Genomic DNA, 15,571 nt, shown 5'->3' with positions numbered 1-15,571 from the left:
ATGATGGTAGTAAGTCCAAATGTGTCAAAAATGACATTAATGTAAAAATAGTAAAATTGTCTTTTAAACATAGAGACTATGAGATTTGCCTTAAATAAAAATTTGACTTTGTGTTGTTGACAAGAAATACCACTCAAATAAAACAGGATAGAAGGATATAAAAGAAATGTGTGAGCAAATATTCCAGCCAGATTTAAGAAAAAGAAAGCAATATTAACATTATATAAAATAGAACTTAAGGCAAACAACCTCAAAATTAGATAAGAAAGGTATATATCACATTGTTAAAAAAAAAAAAAACACAATACACAGGAAGATTAAAAGGGAAAAACTGTATGATCATCTCTCAAATATTGAAAACAATTTAATACTTTAACATGAAATCAACAGTTTAACATTTGATATACTTTAACAGACATTCCTAATAGAAACTGAACAAGCTAATAATGAACAGAAACTTCATTAATTTGATAGATGCTGTTTACCAGGGATATGGAACAAACATCATGTTTAATGGTGAAACATTAGAAACATCCTATTATGCCAGAGGGAGAACAAACAAGCCCATTGTCACCACGGTCATTCAGTATTTTTCAGGAGGTCTGAGCCAGTGCAGTAAGACAGGAAAAATAATAAGCAGTGGGACTGTTGGAAAGGATGTGAGAAAGTTGTTTGTAGACCACGTGATTGTCCATTTGAAACAAGCCAAGACAACCAATTGCAAACATATTAGAATTAGTGAGAGTTTAGTAATAGTCCCCAATACTATGTTACATATCATGTTCTTCAGCTTTGTCTCTACCTTATACTATGTAACAAAATGTGATGAAAATGGATTGCATTCACAACTGTAAGAAAAATGATAAAATACGTAGAAATAAATATGACAAGAAGTATGTACAACATGTAAGAGGAAACACTGAAATTTTATGAGGGACCTAGAAGAAAACCAAATTATTAGCAGGCAGAAAAAACAATAACCCTGGATAGAAAGATTCAGGGTATGAAATAATCAGTTTAAAACAATAACATCTAAAATAGTGAAGTGTGGCAATAGAAAAAGATAACAATGAGGTAAAATAGACCAAAATTACATTTTTAAAGTGCTTGACCACATAAAAGTTGAAATTCATATATGGTGCAAGATACTACAATTGAGAATTAAAGATAACTCTAGATAATTAAAGACAAACCAAGAGAATATTTATACATAACAAAGATTAAGATCTAGATCTTGTAAATTATTAAGAAGAAGCTCAATAGAAAAATGGGGAAAGAATATACGTGAATGTTTTACAAAAGAAGAACTAGAAATGACTGGTGAGTAAATGAAAAGATTTTCAGCCCTCATTAGTAATCAGAGAAATGAAGTTTAAAATCACAATAATATTTTTCTATCCTATGAGCATAAATGATAAAGACTGATAAAAGACAGGAAAATCAGTTCTCTCCTACATTTTCATGATAAAAAGCCCTTTTGGAACACACCCTACCAGGATCTAGTAAAACTTAAAAGTGCACGTTCATATAGTCCACAGTTTCATCTTGTACCCATTGAAAATCAATATACATAAATATTAATTGCAACATTGTTACATAAAAAATTGAAAACAATTCAGATGCCCATGAATAGGGGGCTTATAAGGTAAATTATAGTATATAGCATAGTAAGTACTTGGAATAATATTTAACCTTTTAAAAGAACACAGTGATGTGGTAAGTTCCTATTTGATAAGATTGAGTTATACAACAGGAGATTTATTATGATTTCATGTTTTAAGAAGAAATATATGCACTTGTGCATGTATGAAGATGCACACAAGCCAGACTGGAAGAATGTATTCCGTGCTGATAGGTAACCTCTGGAAGGGAGTTTGTCTGGTGAGTAAATGTGAAGAATTTTCACACTTTGCTCTATTAAATTCTTCATTATTTTGAATCTTTTATAATGACAGTGTAATTAAAAATTAGAAGAAAAATGTGCATATTGCAAAAAGAAATACAAAGGCCAATAAGTAAGTATCCTTGTGCTCATGATTATAGAAATGCAAATGAAAGTATCAGTGAGATTTTTCATATGTCATATGAGTAATGATAGAAAATACCCAGTCTTTGCAACGTTGTGACCAAAGAAAGCACTGTTTGTTAGAATATGAATTTTTGTTAGGGAGTTGACTTCATTTATTAAAATTCTGTATCTCCACCCTTTTACTTAAAATTTCATTCTCATATATTATTTTCAAGGCATCATCACAAATAGGCAACAATATATCTGTAAGGATGTTAAGATAGCATTTTTTAAAGCGGTGATATTGAAGCAGTCAGCACTTAAATAAATATTGATACATCCAAGTAATGAAATATATAGATCAGTACAAATGCACATTAAAATTTATTTAAGATACACATTAAATTTTTTTAAAGTATGTTACAAGTAAGTTTATCTAGTGTGATCTCATTTTTCCAGAATCTTTGTGTGTATGTGTGTTTGTGTATCTGCAGGGTATATTGGTTAGAAAAAAAATTCCAGAGGTAAATGCAAGGTTTGAAATCCATTATCTCTTCAATGTAGGATTATAAAGGACTTTGTTTTTCTTTGTTCAGTATTTCTATAATGTTTGAGGAGTTGTTTTTTTTTTTTTTTTACCACAGTGATGCATTGCTTTTGTCATCAGTGAGCCACTAATATAACAGTTGATTTATACATTCCTTAGGAATTTTCCTTTTGTTAAAATAAAAAAATTGTTCTTTTGTGATTTAAGAGTTGAATATTGTATTTATGAAAGAATCTTCTCTTATTTTCATTGACTTTTCATCCCTTTAGTTCTTATCATTAGTAACAATAATATTTAATATTTAGTAAATGTGTACTCTGTGCCAGGCCCTGTGATTTTCAAACTGCATCTATTAAAAATTTTTTTTTAGTGTTTATTTATATTTGAGAGAGAGAGAGAGAGAGCGCACAAGCAGGGAGGGGCAGAGAGACAGGGAGACACAGAATCTGAAGCAGGCTCCAGGCTCTGAGCTGTCATCACAGAGCCCAACGCAGGTCTCCAACTCATGAGTTGTGAGACCATGACCTGAGCTGAAGTTGGACGCTTAACTGACTGAGCCACCCAGGTGCCCCATCAAACTGCATCTATTTTAATCCAACCAGTCCTTGGATTATTACTGTTGTTTGTCCTACAGAGCAGCAGTTCTTAAACTTTCTGGTTTGGGGAACTATTCATACTCCTCCATGTTACTGAGGACACCAAAGGACTTTTGTTTATTTGCATTACATCTATCGATATGTGCTATATTAGGAATTGTCTTAGAAGTCTTTTAAGTATTTATTATTTTATTTGAAAGAGCAATAATAAATCCAATATGATAATGCGAAAAACATTTTAATGAAAAATGACTATTTTCTAAACAAGGTACTTTTTCAGAGCAGCATTGTTTTACATTTTTGCCAATCTCTTTCTTGTCTGGTTTAATAGAAGACAGCTGAATTCTTAAACGTGCTTCCTCATTCAATCTGTTATGATAAATTATTTTAGTAGATTGTATCATTCACAGTTATTCAGTTCCCTGCCCTGTGTTAGGTTCGGCCATATGACTTGCTCTGGCTAGTGAAATGGAAGTTTTTCATATGCTACGTCTAAGAGGAAGCTTTAAGAGCCATTCTGTGCTTCTTCCAGCCTTCCCCTCTGCCATGTGCACTGAATGTCCCCAACGGTAGCTGCCCCATTTCCAACTTGGTTCTAGAATAAAAATGACAGTAAGCAGAGCAGCTGATCCCTAGCCAACAATAATTTGGGTGAGGAATAAGCCTTGCTTGTAAATCACTGAGATTTAGGGGTTGTTAATGTATCGTAACAGAGTGTAAGCTGACTGACACAGAAGTCGGTAAGTAAATGGGATACTGCTGTAATAAACAGACGTAGAAAAACACCTAAAATATATGACACTGACTGTGGAGCTAGGCAGAAGGTGGCTTCCATGATAGAACTTTGGGTGAAAGTGTCACCTGAGGTAACTGGAAATCAGATAATATACCAGATTTAATATGTGGTATTAGGCGTTAGGAGACTTTGGGAGAAAAAATGGACCAATGTTCTTTGGTTGCCACTGGCTTCATTTGTTTACAAATGGAGATAAACTCAGGAAAGAATTGGCCTGTTTATAAGCAGGGTATAAAGGGAATAGGGAGAATCTAGAAATTCCAGGAATTGAAGAGTCAACATATTTAACTCTTCCTCATTTTCAACTGATAAAATATATAACTGAAAATTATTTGGATCCACAGAAGCCCATTATATTTCAGGTGTCTCCTAAAGACCACATCAGAACTAACACTCGCACAGTTTTGTTAAAACTTCAGATTCAATGAAAGTGAGTAGGCAGTGAGGATCAAGAAAAACGAATGACTTCCCAGAGGGCAGAGCCAGCAGCCTCAGAGTACAGTGAGTGAGGAAGCAGCTACAGGAAAGCAGATTAAGAAATGATTAAGGAATGTTCTCCACCCTGGGGGCAAGCGGCTCTTACATCTTCGGCCCAGCAGAGTTTCAGAATTCACACGGATAAGAGATGGCTGTATGTTTCCTGTCTTCCCCTTTCTGAATTGAAGGTTTATTCCAGTTGTAGTATTCCCATTCTACAATTATATGCTGGATGTTTGAGGGGCAGCTAACTTGTCATTTTAGTTTGTTGGTCTCCAGAGTAAAAGGTGCCAGATCTGGACTTTAAATAGAGTCTGTTACAGGATTATGGACTTTTTTGTGACTCTTTTGGCATGATTGGATAGGATTTTCAGGTTATCACCTCTGGGGAGTAGGGTGTGAGAAATCTAATTCTCCACCCAGTGATCTCAAGCTTGGCCGTGTGACTTGCTGTGTCCAATGAAATGTGAACAGAGGGATGGCTATCACCTCCAAGCAGAATCCCTAACAAACATTACATTGTTCTGCCGTGGCTGTCTTCCCTCTGCCAGGAAGCACGTGCTGCTTCCTCAGCCTGCCCTGGCTGACATGTAACGTGAAATAAATCTTTGTAGTTGTAAGCCACGAAGATTTGGGAATTATTTGTTACTGCAGCATAACCTAGTGTAAGTTGTCTGATAAATCAATATTGCTCAGAGTTTTTGATTTCACCTCTAGAATCCTGAAAACGCTAAGACTCCAAAATCTCCTGGAAAAAAAAAATCACTTTTTCTCTGCACTTTGCTAATGAAAGATACAGAGTAAAAATGATTGTTGCTGTTTGGCAGTATTGCGTATGCGTATATAGTGTTACTGTTTATCACATTCCGGGATCCTAATTGCTTTGTTGTAAGGTCAGCGCCAGTAGTCAGAATTTCACTTTGTGCTACCTAGTCCTCCTCATTAGTGTAGTGAAGCAGTGTTCTGCGACAGTTTTATTCAATTGGTTTTTACCTTGGCATGGTTAATTCTAGAAGCTGGGATCTAAACTTGTTGGTCACACTTTGGACAGTGAGCTGTACCATCTGTCTGTGATTGAATACAGTCAAAAAACACATGGAAAGTCTTCCAGACATTTCAAACTATAGTGTCAGTACATTTTCAAGAGTTTTCAAGACACTTCAGACATAGTTTTTTGTTTTAACCTGAGAAAACTTTGCTTCTTTCCCCTACTGCCTTTGTTGTTGTTGTTGTTGTTGGTTTTGTTTTGTTTTTTTTTTTTTTTTTTTTTTTTTTTTTTTGGTAACAAGCGCAGTGATTTGGGCTTTGATCACTGTATTCTTTGCAGGACCCCAGGCTCAGCATCTTTTCCTTTGTTTGTTCTTTGATTTGTAAACTTTCAGAACTCCATAGCTAAATTTAGAAGATTGGGCAAAAGCGATAGTCTGAAGACTTGCCTTCTTTAATTGAATAGAGAGCCTTAGGGCCCATTATCTTTCCTGACTTGATAATATGAGCAAGTACCGGAAACTTAAGGAGCCCTCAGGGTTGCTATAGCAGTTGATTATGTTTCATAAAAGAAAGATACATAAAAACACAGCATGTTCATATCAATTCCAAAAAGATTTTCACCAGTTCAATGACAGGAGAGTACTTATTACCAGGTTAATTCAGTCAAGGCAGTGGACATAGAGTCTTACATTAGGGAAAAAAAGAACTATCCTAAAAGTTATATTGTAATCTAGTAATTGTCTTGACTGTTGATCCTCTGCGAAGCAAAGCATCTTGAATTGTGGTAAATGTGAGCAGAGCTGGGCAATTTCAGCAAACTGGTATATTTTTATAGACTTGGAGATTGTATTCTTAGGATTTGTCTTAGGTCTGTCTGTCTGACTTGAATTGAACTGTGGTACTGAAGAAGTTGGCACAAAAAATAACTAAGCAAAGCTAGTGAAGGTCATTAATTTCTAAAGTTTAACCGATTGACACTGAGCGCATCTGTTCTCTGATAGGCTGTTGTCTCAGCATATTAATATATCCCTGCACAGAGGGCCTCTGTCCATGTCATGTGGAAATGGCAGGATTCTTTGTCTTCTTGTCTCATTAGCTAACTGGAGTCAAGCACTCAAACTTGAAAGTGATTTTTTTTTTCAGTTTCAGATGAGTATTTATAAAACTTTTTTTGGACAACTAGTAATTGGACAGTTAGATAAACTATTCATATAGTTGAGGAGCCAACAGTTATTTTTCAAAAGTTTTTGGAAAGCATTATGTAGTTGATTCATTGTGTTTTTGTTTTTTGTTTTTTGTTTTTTTTTTACATTCTTTGCAATTCTGTTGTTATGGGATTAAAAAAAAATAATTTGAAGAATACTCTGTGCGGACAGAGTCTTTGAGTTCTCTTAATGTCAGAGAAAGGACACCAAGAGATCTCAGAAACTGGCTCACTTATAAATTAGAGAAGACCACGGTCTGGAACTCTCTTTAGCTTGATGAGCTGAAGCTAAAATACGAAGAATAATATGCTGTCTTTCATAGATGAATATGTTATTAACGATCTACCATGTAGAACATGCTTTTTGTTGATGTTTTCAATACAGATAGAAAACAAGGAATGGAAGTGTTTAGTAAGTTATTCAAATCAATAGTGCCTATAAAGACTTGAGAATTTGAGTGGACTGTGAGTTCAGGTTAAATAAGTAAGACGATAGGTCTACCAAAAAGTTCAATTGGTCTAAGGCATTGTAGAAGAATATTTCTTAACAGTTTTCAAAATGTGGTCCCTGGAAGACTGGTGTCAACATCATCATAGAACTTGTTGAAAAAATCCAAAATCTTGGGCCCCATCCCAGACATTACTGAATCAGAAACTCAAGCTTTTGCCCTAGCAATCTGTTTTAATAAGTCCTCCAGGGAATTCTGATGTATGCTGAAATTTAAGAATGTTACTGATCTAGAACTATATCTGCTTCTACTCAACTCTGGTCGGAGCAATCCTAGATCAATTATTTTGCTTTTGTGTACTTTAAATTTTTTAAAATAATTTTATTTTAAAAATACTTATTAATAATAAAAAATAATTTATTATTTTGCTTCTGGTTGTTACCTTGATCACTGTTCTCAGACTTAAGTGATGGATGAGCCCCTCTCATCTGAAAGTGTTCTTATTCTACCTCAGTTCATCTCTAGCTAGGGTTAGAACTCTGATTTAAACCTTATTTTCCTTCTGCTTTTTTTTTTTTAATGTCTATTTATTTTGAAAGAGAGAGAGAAAGTGGGGGAAGAGCAGAGAGAGGGAAAGAGAGAGAATCCCAGACAGGTTGCACGCTGTCAGCACAAAGTCTGATGTGGGGCTCAAACTCACAAACCATAAGATCATGGACTGAGCCGAAATCAAGAATCGGATGCTTAGCTGACAGCCACCCAGATGAGCCTTCCTTCTGCCTTTTGAAGATATTATTCCGTTATCTTCTAGCTTCTTCTTGTTGCTGTCAGCCTTATTTATTGTTCCTTTATAGGAAACTTGTCTTTTCTTTCTTACAACTTTGAAGATTTTTGTCTTTTTATATGTCTGTCTTATATTTTAGGTAATTCATCAGATCTGTCTTGTAGTCGAATCTGTTGTTTATATAATACATTGAATTTTAAATTTCAGTGTGTATTTTTCTAGAGGTCCTATTTGGTTTTTTTTCCATATCTGTCTGTTCATAGTGTTCTATTATTTTGTGATTATTTAAATTCCTTTTCTCCTGTCATCTTAAATATATCTTTTATTTTAACTTTCAAAAAGTTCTTTTATCTCAGGTCTCTGCCTATGCTTTTTCCTCATTTTGTTGATCTTTAGACTCTACCTCATGAAAAATCATTTTTTTATGTAGTTTTAAATTTTTGATTATGAGTTTATTTTTGACAAGAATTGTTTTTCCATGGGAATGTATATTTCCTATATTAATAAAAATGCCCCTGTAGAGCTCTTTTACATTTGTTTTTCCTGATGGTCTCAGGAGTTTCACTGATCCAGGATCAGTTTTTGTTCATATTTCAGCTTAGGGATTCTTTGTAGTATGTGAGGATTATAAATTCTGACAGCACACCAATATTTGGATTTTAACTTCTTGTGGAAGAATATTTTTTCCCCAACACCAAGTGGATAACTTTATATGCACTTAAAACAAAGCTTCCATGTCACTTTAATATAATCTCTTCTCCCTGAAAGGGTAGCCTTTCGAGGTCTCAGAAGTAGGCAGGTGTTACGGACTTAATATTTGTGTCCCCCTAAAATTCATATATTGAAATCTAAATCTTAGTGCCTTTATAAGAAGAGGCTAGAGAGCTAGCTTGTTTTCTTCCCACCATGGGAAGATACGGTGTGAGGTTGTCAGTCTGGAACTCAGAAGAGTTTGCAACTCAGCAAAACCCAGTCGTGCTGGCATCCTGATCTTGGGTTTCTAGTCTCCAGAAGTATGAGAAATAAATTTCTAATATTTATAAGCCATCCAGCCTATTGTACTTCGTTGTAACAGCCTGAGCTAAGACAGTGGGACACTGTCTAGTTTATATCTTCATTCTTCTGTGGAAGCGGAGGTATATCCCCATATTGATATTTAAAGCCCAATATGTAGCTGTTAGGTAATTCTGGCCTCGTGTCCTCCTGAGATCTGAGCAAAATTTAGTTAGGTTTTGGGTTTGTTGTTGTTGTTGTTGTTGTTTTTCCTAGTACATGGATATTTCCTTTTCTTTCAGACTCAGTTTTTTAACTAAAACATGCTATGATATGGAATCCATAATTTCTATGTTTCATGTCAGCTCAGTCTGCCATATTGCCAGAGTTAAAATTTCTTGGTCTCTTAAATTCTTCCCATTTTTTGGATAGTGCTACCTATATGTATGTAAACAGAAAGTAGATATAAATACCTTATCCATACAATCCTTATATAATTATCACCTAAAACAGATTTACAACTTAAATATAAAAATTTATGATGAATAAAATTAAAATTAACAATATTACCTTAATAACGTCAATTTTATGGTTTTGCTAAAGCTAAGTCGCTACATACACCATGAATAGTACTAAGTGTCAATGCAGGATTTTCAGAGTCACGTGCAATGTATGACTTTTCAGTTTTCTGCCAATTTTGTCTGGGTAATCTATTGTGAAACTTTTTTATACTGTGTGATAACCTAGTTTGACTTGATACAGTTGCATAAAGGTCCATGTCTGCCCTTTTGCTCATGGCAAAAATGACCTGTTACTTGATACCAAGGTAATTGTAAATACAAATGCAAGGCCAAACACTGAAATCATATAATGGTTTTCAGTTATAAAAACAAGCATTCAGATAAAACAAACCACAATTAACTTATGTTTTTAGACAGTCACAAAAGTGTGGAAAATGTCCCATCAAGAACCATGGAACCTGTCTCTGTAAACCAGTCTGGGGAACTCTCATCTGTGACATACAGTTGTGACATGGCTGCTTGAATTAAGAAGAGTCACCTCTGGGAGGGATATCAGGAAAATGGTGGAGTAGGCAGCTCCAAACTCTCATCCCACCACAAAAACATTGACCACATGAATGCTGAGTTAAGAAAAAGGCAGTCTGATAACAGGAAATCTGTGTGGTGTTTTTACTTGCCCTTTCCCCGCTTTCCCACCAAGCAAGTTGGTTGTCTTGAAGCAGCTGCAGCCCATTTCCCGAACGTGGGTCCCTGTTTACTGACTGCAGAGGGGTCAAAGCACATCTCCTACACAAAGTATTGTGTATGTTTCTTCTAACCTGTCTAAGGGCTACCTCATGCTCAAATTATCCCAGTTTTCTCAGCGGAAACTTTGGAGAACAGAAGGCAGTAGGTTTATATATTCAAAGAGCTGAAAGAAAAAAAAGAAAAGAAAGAAAACCTTATTAACCAAGAATTCTGTATTTGACAAACTGTCCTTCAAAAATGAAGTTGAAAACATATCTAGATAAACTGACATATCTAGATAAAAGCTGAAGGAGTTCATCCCCTTTAAGAACAAGAAATGCTAAAGGGGTTCCTTTAGGTTTAAATGAAAGGGCACTAGCCAGTAACTTGAAGCTGTATAAAGAAGTGAATATTTCCAGTAAAGGTAAATACATATAAGAGTCAGTATTATTGTATTTTTGATTTGTACCTCTACTTTGTATTACTACTTGATTTAAAACACAAATGCATAACAAGAATTACAAATCTATCTTACTGGGTGCATAGTATGTAAAAAAATGTAATTTATGACAACATAAAGGTGACCTAGATGAAAAGAGCAAAATTATAGAAACACACTTTACCTAAACTGGTTCCAGAAGAAAGGAAATTATAATAGACCTATAATAAGTAAAGAGATTGAATTAGTAATCAAAAACCTCCCAAAAAAGTCCAGGACCAGGTGGTTTCACTGGTGAATTCTACCAAACATTTAAAACGAATTAATACCAATTCTTCTGAAACTCTTCCAAAAAATATAAGAGCAGGGAACGCTTCCTCACTCATTCTAGGACAGCAGCATTACCCTGATACCAAAGCCAAATAAAGACATCACTAGAAAAGAAAATTACAGGCCAGTATTCTACATCAATATATAACCACAAACCCTCAACAAATTACTAGTGAAGTGAATCCAACAATATTGAAAGTATTATGCACCCTGACCAACTGGGATCTTACCTAGGAATATAATACTCGCCCACTATCACAGAAGCAGTCAGGTAATACACTACATTAATGAGTGAAGGAAGAATACCACGTTATTGTTACAATTTTGCAGATAAATGATTAAAAAAAATCCAACACTCTTGTGGCAAAAACACTCAGACAACTAGGAATAGAAAGGAATGTTTTCTTTTTTCCTTTAATTTTCTTTATTTGTGTTAAAATGTTTCTAGATGTGGGACTCTTCTTGTTTATTTTATTTGATGTTCATAGAGCTTCTTGGATTTGGGGCTTCATGTCCTTCATTTGTTTTGAAAAATTCCCAGCCAGTATCTCATCAACTATTTCTTCTGTCCAGTTCTCTCTTCTTTTACTTTCTTCCTAGGACTTCAGTTACACTTTATTAGCTCTTTTACTTTGTTTCATATGTTTCTTAAAACACTTTGTTTTATACATCTAGTTTTCTTTCTTTGCCGGAGTCTGAATATTTTGTTGGACCTATCTTCTAGTATATAAATCCTTTCTTCTGCCATGTCTTATATGTCATTAAAAACATGTTTTGGGTTCTCAGCTTCAGAAATTGTGTTTTTCAGTTTAGAATTCTTATCAATTTTCTATTGATCTCAGATCTCTAGTAAAATTCTCTTATTACCAATTTTATAAACATTATTTCATATGATAATTACAGTATCTGAATTATCCAAGGGTTTGTTTTTGTTTTCTATTTTTTATCTTGTTTTGCCCCACCCCCTCTCATGATATATTTCTGTCTTTTGATACTTCTGATAATTTTTTTTTTTTTAAGTTCTGGACCATGTATTCTCACTGCAAACTAGGCTATCCTTAAGGCTTTGTAAAGATTAGTCTGTTTCTGGTTTGCATGTGATCATAAGGTATGGTCCTGTTGGAATTTCAACCTGGATCTTGGCCTGTTTGCCAGTGCCCTTATTCCTTGGTGGATCTTGATCTCCAAACCTCTGCTTAGCCCCACGAGACTGCTTAAATTCTACTTAGCTTTCTCACCTCTTAGCTGATTCTTCCTGATTGTTGTTTGTGTTTCATGCCCCCTTACAGTTTAGGATCAAGTAAAAGGAAACAATAGAAGGAATGTCAATCTCTGCAGTACGCTTTCCTCCAACATCATCTTATTCCCTAATTTTGACTGTCTTTGTGTCTGAGGACCTGAAGTAAGAGTGCTAAATCCATTATTATTTGACTCCACATCATTGAGCCACTCCACTTTCCTTCTCAGCCCCCGAATTCTGTGTTGGGAATAAGCAAATGCCCCAAAGGGAAGAAACATGAGAGAAATTCCACCGTTTAACTTTTCTCTTTTGTTTCCTTAAATCTTTGCGTCCTTCATTGGTCTTTGATACCTTCAAACAGCTGTTTTTATTTTGTTTTGTTTGTGTTATTTTATCAAGTTTTACAGTGGGTCTTGGTGGGAAGATTTGTTTTACATCAGCTGCGTTGTAATTGGAAGGCTCCTAAGTCACTTTTTATCTGTACACACTCTACATTTTTTTAATTCTTTGTCCATTATTTGTTAAAGAAAACCACCTACTGATTTTGCAGGATGTCCCATGGTACATCGCTATGATGTCACTTAACATGGTCCTCTGAGCTCCGTATTTTCTTTAAACCGGTGGTTAAATATAGATGTAACTTTGTCAAAAATACTTTATAAATACATACGTATATTTCTAATTGTGTTAAGTTGGGAAGCTCATAGTGTCTAATTCTGTCTATTTTTTTGATGTTAAGAATGAATCCGTGTGTTCAGTTTTATTTTAATTTGTATTGGTGTCAAATGGTAAATAAATGTATGGTTTTAACGTTGTTAAGAAACTGCCTAGTGGTCTTTGATGGTAACCAGATCATTTTACGTCTCTAAAACCATAGTATGAGAGTTATGGTTATTCTAAATTCTTGCCAACATTTGGTATTGTCACTGGCATTTTTTGGTCTTTTATTTATCATTTCCCCATTACCTACCACTAGTGAGCCCCTTGAATTTGAATTTATCTGTTATTAATATATGACTGCCTCTTCATTTACATTTGCTTTTTCCTTATGTATATTTACCCATTATTTTTTTCAAACTGTTATTTAAATTCTAGTTAGTTAACATATAGTGTAATACCAGTTTCAAGAGTAGATTTAGTGATTCATCACTTACATATAATGCCCAGTGCTCATTATAGCAAGTGCGCTCCTTAATACCCATCACCCATTTAACCCACTTTCCTCCATCAACCCTCAGTTTGTTCTCTATCATTAAGAGTCTTATGGTTTGCTGGGGCGCCTGGGTGGCTCAGTCGGTTAAGTGTCCAACTTTGGCTCAGGTCATGATCTTGCAGTTCGTGGGTTTGAGCCCCATGTCAGGCTCTGCTGACATCTCAGAGCCTAGAGCCTGCTTCAGATTCTGTTTCTCCCCCTCTCTCTGCCCCTTCCCTGCTAGCACTCTGTCTCTCTTTCTCTCAAAAATAAATAAACATAAAAAAAGATTTTAAAAAAAGAGTCTCTTATGAGACTCATGCTTCCCTCTCTCTCTTTACCCATTATTTTATCTTTCAGTTTCATCAATTTTTTGGTCTTGCCTTTGTCTTTTAATAAGATAATTTAAACAATATACAATTATTGTGCTATTTATTTGGTTATGAGTGTGTTGTTTTGTTCTTTCTTTCTCTTTTTAAATTTTCTTTTGTTTGTTTTGGTACCTATGCCATATTTTATAGCTTTTGCACATCCCCAGAGCTTTGAAAAACATAAGTCCTTTCATTTTTTCCAAAATACTCTTAAATTTGTAATTCTCCAAGTGTTAGAATTAGTGTGAAAATTTTCATATGTGACATAATATAAGCGGTTTATCACACATTTGCATTATCTCCCTCTTCCTCTGCTATAGTTTTAATATGTTGCAGTGTTTTAGATCAAGATTAGTATTATTATTCCGGCATTTAAAAATGTTTATTTATTTATTTTGACAGAGAGAGGGGGAGAGAGAACACACGTGCATGAATGCACAAATGGGGGAGGGGCAGAGAGAGAGGGAGAGAGAAAATCCCAGCCAGGCTCCACACTGTCAACATGGAGCCAGACACAGGGCTCACTCCTACAAACTGCGAGATTGTGACCTGAGCCAAAATCAAGAGTCTGGTGCTTAACTGACTGAGCCACCCTGGTGCCCCTTGATTATTCTTGATGTTTCATCTTTTTTTTTTTCTTGGCTCCCCGTTACAAACATCAGTTGACCTGAAGTGAACTTTATCGTCTGTGTTCACACTGATCATCTTCTCTCGTATAATTTTTAGCTTTATACCAGTTGTCCAAGTTCTGGGAGAGAAGGTCTCATGTTTGTTTTCCATATAACTTGGTTAATTTTCCTTAGTGCAAATCCTACACTTATTCCCTCTCGTATGGAATTTAATTTAGTTACTGTGCTTTTGGTGTCCTTTTATCTTATCCATCTCTCTTTGTAATTCCTGCTGACTCTTGGATTTGTCATGTTATTTCACCTCACACCATTTTCTCCTTATTGCTTTATGCTCCTCTTTTATTGAAAATGATTTATTCCACCTTTTAGATGATGATATCAAAGAGTTTCTTGAAAGTTTTCTTTGTATCCTCTAATACATACTTTTCTGAGGTTTGAGAATTCTAGAAGTTTTTTGGATCCTGTATTGGTCAGGATTCTCCAGAGAAACTGAACCAATAGTGTGTGTGTGTGTGTGTGTGTGTGTGTGTGTGTGTGTGTATGAAAGGTTTATTGTAGGAATTGGCCCACATGATTATGGAGTCTGAGGAGTCCTGAGATCTGCAGTTGTTAAGCTGGAGACTCAGGAAGTTTGTGTAAATTCTGGATTGAAAGCCTGCAGGCTCAAGACCCAGTAAGAGCTGTTTTTTAGTTCAAGTCTGAAGTCTGGAAAAGACTGATGTCCCAGTTCAAGGCAGTTAGGCAGGAGTTCCTTCTTCCTCACAGGAGGATATGCCTTTTTGTTCTATTCAGGCCTTCTACTGATTGGATGAGGCCCATCCACATTAGGGAGGGGATTTGCTTTACTCAGTCTATTGACTTAAATGTTAATCTCATCTGAAAATACTGTCACAAATGCACCCAGTGTAATGTTTGACCATATATCTGAGCACCCCGTGGCCCAGTCAAGTTGACACATGAAATATAATGGACACGTAAAATAACCACAGATGCTATGCCCTTTTTTTTTTTTCTCTCTTCATTTTGTGGCATTCTTACTTGGGCCATGTGCTGGTATTTTATTCTCCTACTTGACCCCAGATGTAGTTCTTTACACATTGAATCCTTGTCAGAAAACAAGGGTAGTAGACAGCCTTTCATCCTTTTCTCTTCCCCATTTAATGGCAGTCTCATCCCTTCCCTAAACTATTTATGTATGTAATGATATGCATATCTCTCCTCTGATTTCCTGGTTCTCCTGGCTTTTAAGTTACCAGTTATTACAGCTAATCAACTTCAA

General features: G+C 35.2%; 1 protein-coding gene across 7 annotated transcripts in view; it reads left to right on the top strand.

Annotated features, from left to right (window-relative positions):
• Positions 1-15,571, top strand: part of EXOC6B (exocyst complex component 6B) — a 616,021-nt gene that overhangs the window by 399,916 nt on the left and 200,534 nt on the right. The gene's annotated exons all lie outside the window — the stretch shown is intronic.

Source organism: Leopardus geoffroyi, chromosome A3, assembly GCF_018350155.1.
Source record: "Leopardus geoffroyi isolate Oge1 chromosome A3, O.geoffroyi_Oge1_pat1.0, whole genome shotgun sequence".
NCBI lineage: Eukaryota > Metazoa > Chordata > Mammalia > Carnivora > Felidae > Leopardus > Leopardus geoffroyi.
Note: the sequence above shows the minus strand (reverse complement) of the source record. Positions and strands in the feature narration are given on the sequence as shown.